The sequence below is a fragment of the Crocuta crocuta genome, unplaced genomic scaffold (assembly GCF_008692635.1).
Source record: "Crocuta crocuta isolate KB4526 unplaced genomic scaffold, BGI_CrCroc_1.0 scaffold50, whole genome shotgun sequence".
In the NCBI taxonomy this organism is placed as follows: Eukaryota; Metazoa; Chordata; class Mammalia; order Carnivora; family Hyaenidae; genus Crocuta; species Crocuta crocuta.
In genome coordinates, this window is record NW_027527428.1 from 4,503,859 (window position 1) to 4,508,122 (window position 4,264).

The 4,264-nt window shown below is 56.5% G+C and overlaps 1 long non-coding RNA gene across 1 annotated transcript; it reads right to left on the reverse strand.

Annotated features, from left to right (window-relative positions):
- Positions 1–211: 211 nt before the first annotated feature.
- On the reverse strand, positions 212–1,345 carry LOC144225666 (uncharacterized). The gene is made up of 3 exons (XR_013333364.1): positions 1,234–1,345; positions 590–910; positions 212–484 (listed from the first exon to the last, which is right to left on the reverse strand). It is a non-coding gene; the product is annotated as an uncharacterized LOC144225666 (long non-coding RNA).
- Between the last annotated feature and the right edge of the window lie 2,919 nt (positions 1,346–4,264).

The window sequence follows — 4,264 nt, forward strand, 5'->3', positions numbered from 1 at the left end:
GCAGGGGAGGGGCAGAAAGAGAGGGACAGAGAATCCCAAGCAGGCTCTGCCCTGTCACTGCAGATCCCAACACAAAGCTTGAACTCACAAACTCACACATGGCGAGACCATGACCTGAGCCAAAATCAAGAGTCGGGCGCTTAACGAACTGAGCCACCCAGGCACCCCCGGACCTGTTTTCTACTTTTTTGAAAAAAGTCTATAGGTTTTCAACTCTGGCTCGTTGTTTCCTCCGTGGTGAGCCTAGGCAAGACCAGGATGCCATCTTCCATGGGTCGGAGGAAGGCACAGAAGAGAGGAAGGGGTGAGGTTGGGCGACTGGTAAACCATCAGCCAGCCTCCTTCCAGCTCACATGGAAACAGTCACTACGTCTCGGGCTTGGCCGTTGGATCTGTCGGGCCCCTCGGGAAGCACAAGTGAACAAGGGCTCAGGCACCACAAATAACGAACAGGGCATGGATTTGCTGCCGATGGAGGAAGCTTCTGAGAAGTAAAGCAACAACAATAACCCAGGTTTGCCCAACAGTACAGACGATCAGAGTAGGTGGAATGGATACAGCATCAATGCCAGCCTGGCACAGCAATTACCTGTGTAAAGGGAACCTGTCCGCAAAAACAGGAAATGGATAAGAGCTTTGCAGTGTTTGGTTTTCAGGAGGGTTATGGGTTTCCGACGCCCACTGGTATTTGTGTGCTGACGCTTGGGCAGACCGTGAGAAGCGACGATGTATATCGATGGCTCTGTCCTAGTGGGTGAGCAGACAGCTCGGCTTTGGGGAAAGAGTTGTGAACAGACAGACCTGTTCACAGGGATCAGTGGCTACACTTCTCTCAGCATCTCTTTGCTCCTTGGTAAAGTACATCTACCTCAAAGTGTTAGGGACACGAGAAATTGTCTTGGGCATTTGGCTGGAAGGAACAGAAAACTTCAAGTTACAAGGGGGTACTTCTACCGACAATGATCATGTATGAAGCTTGTTCTAACCCACTCTGAAGGAGCACATCTTCCCATTGCCCAACTGCTGCTGATATCGACCACCTTCCATGACCAGTATGGCTCACTGCCTGCAGGGACATACTCTGCACCAAAAGGAAACCACCTCTGGTCTTCTCGGTGCTGTGCTGAGAAATGGGAAGGATGCCCCTTGGCTTTCCCACTGAGTCTACATTGGTCTTGGGATGGGCCCCTTTCTCTCTAATGTGATTCTCTCCTCCAGAAATACCTTTCCCACCTTCTGTCTGGCCAAAAGCAGTGCAAACTTCAAAACCCAGCACATATGTCATCTGCCATGTGAGGTTCTTCTTTGCTGCCTGCCATCAGGGGGATGGACTGGACTCTTTGCCTCTACAGCCACCCACTTGCTGCATACAGGCTCCGTGCATCACAACTGTGGGGGTAAGTGCAGTCTCTGTGACGACAGGGACCATTGTTTACCATCATTATCACCATGCAACCCAGTACAGCCTTGATACATGACCAATGCCCAGGAAATGTGGGATGGATGCATGGGTGGATAGATGGATGGACAGATGGATGGGTGGGTAGGTGGATGGGTGAGTGGGTGGATGGATGGATGGATGGATGATAGAAGGATGGAGAATGGATGGATGGGTGGGTGGATGGACGGATGGATGAATGGATGGAGTGATGGATGGATGATGGATGGATGGACAGATGGATGGGTGGGTAGGTGGATGGATGGTGGATGGATAAATGAATGGATGGATAGATGGATGGATGGAGTGGTGGATGGAAAGATGGATGGAGAGATAGATGGATGGATGGATGGATGGATGGATGGATGGGGTGGTGGGTAGAGTGATGGATGGGTGTAGTGATAATGGATGAGTAGGTGGGTGACAGCTCCCAGGAGAGAAAGTTAGTTCCTAGCTTTGGCAGCCCAGTGTCAGGAAATTGGAGTAGGTCATCCCAACCCATGGTAGCCCAGAGAACATTTGGGGGCCTCTCCCTCCAAACCTCTCTGTCCCGTGCAATGGTCTCCACTCCCCTGGAGACCATGAGCGATGACTTGACAACAGCCCACAGGAAGCATGTCTCTTCAGGCTACAGCTTTCAGATTTTCCTCCTGTCATCAGAGCCTACAAATGAAATGGTAGCGATGCCTGGCAACCTCAAAGGATCAAAGGCAGCGAGAGAAAAGCAAAATCAAATTACCCTGGAAGAAGCGGGGCTCGTGAAATTGAAAGCAGAAAGCCGGGAGCCTGCCCCGCTCCCCTGCAAGCGCCCCACCTGCCGCTGGACATTTAGGGCAGGGCCCGTGTCTGCCTGGACCCCGGGGGTGAGAGGATGCGCAGCGCATCTGTTCACAGAGGACTCCTCCAGGCATTTCATGGATGGAGCCAACACGATTGCCCTTCCTCCAGGCTTTCCCATGCATCTGAATGTTCCTGGGCGACCCCAGACCAGGATGCTGATTCCAGAACCTCTGTGCCTTGTCTGTCTAAAACCAGGAGGCCACTGGGAGCAGTTGGCGCTCCTCCCTGACCTGTTCTCAGTTTTCAGTGCTCGCTGGTGTTGAGTCAAGGGCCGTATGGGGCCACCTGTGCCTCTCTCCCCTTTCGGGAACGGAAGGGAAGCTGAGGGCCTCGCCCAGCCGCGACCTACCCCAGCAGGTGGGTCGAGGTCCCCGTGGTCCCTCCAACACTCGGGCTACCTTCCCTGCAGGCCACCAGCCACCAGCCTCGGACTGGCTGGAAGACAGGTTGCCAGGCAGAGGCGGGTGGAGAGAGGAGAGAGACCAGCGGGGCTATTTGCACACGGATAAGGCAGAGGGTTTGTGTGCCCAGAGGAGTGCCGGCGAGGGCTGTTTGTTCTGGGAGTGGTTAATCCTTGTTCAAATTTATATCCTGAATCTTTAATGCAACTGTGTCAATGAAGCGATGGCCGCGTCGCTCCACACAGCTGGGCCCGACTTGCCGAGTATTTGACATGCTCGAGGGGCTCCGAAGGCCGCGGGAGTGCGTTGAGGTCTCCAGCCCCCGTGCTCACGCTTCAGGGAACCCTGGCACCCCCGACCTCCAGGAAGGCTGGCCCGGGGCGAGGAACCCAGGAAAGCTGGGCACGGCCACATCTTGTCCCGGGTGACGCTGACCCGGCTCGTCGCCCACGCGCAGGGCGGAGAAACGGTGCCATGACGCGGCCCTGGGTGGGAACCTTGTCTCGCTCAGTTTACAAGTATTTCTTTTTTAAAATAAGTTCTGCTGTTGGCTGGGTGTTGAGGGCCTGAAGCCAAGTTCAAGCAGTGCAGACCAGGTCGGCCGTTAGGCCCCCACATCAAGGGGACGGCAGCCCGGAGGAGAAGGGCGAGCTCCGCGCAGGGGCGGGAGACCGGAGGGAAAAGGCCGGCGCGCCCCCTCGAAGCAGCCCGGAGAGAACCTCCACGGCCCCCACCCCCATCCCCGGTGGGTTTCGGTAAGTGCTTGACCTGCTCTCCAGGCGAATCCCTCATTTGTGGCACTTGTCAATTGTCACGGTATAAATGCTCCCACTTTGGCCAAGGCCACGCCGCCGATGGGAAGTCACCAATCTGCGCAAGATGCGGCCAGCGCGTCACCCAGGCAGCTTGCATGCGACTGTGAGCTTTCCTCTCTTTTCTGCGGAGCCGCAAACGCAAAACGTAGGACACGTGGAAGGAAAAGGCAGGGTAGTAACCAGAGGAAGCGTAAACAAAGAGCCAACACCTTTGGCTGCTGGTGAAAGGGCGAGAGGCCGGCCCGAGGCCCGCGCGGAGACAAAAGTAGTGGGGAGCCCCAGACATCCCAGCCTGAGGCAGCAGGGCCGAGGGGACCTCGCAGAGCCCCCCGAGGCTGCTCAAGTCCCCAGGGAACATTCCTGAAGGAGGGACCCCACGGTGGTGCCAGGTCACTGGCGGAGGCTCAGACACCTTGTCTGTAAAATGGGGTGATCGTAACCCCCGCCCCCGCAGACGGCCGTCTCGGGAACCTCACGAGCTGATGCACTGAGGGCTTGGCACGGCGCCGGGCACCCAGGATGTGTTCACTCAGCTGTCACCTGACGCTAAGGACGCTCGGGAGGCGCGGGCCCGGCGGCCAGCGGGGAGTAACTGGAAGGCGTGGCTCTGGTTATGTCTGTACGGAACCCCACCACCCCGTCTGGAGAAGGGGGAGAGAAACGTCCAGCCATGGGCATCAGCGACTCAGTGCCTGGAGGGTTTACCTTCCCCGCACCGCCCCCAGAAGGACAGGGAGGGAATCGGGGATCTTTATGGAGCCTGCAAACGG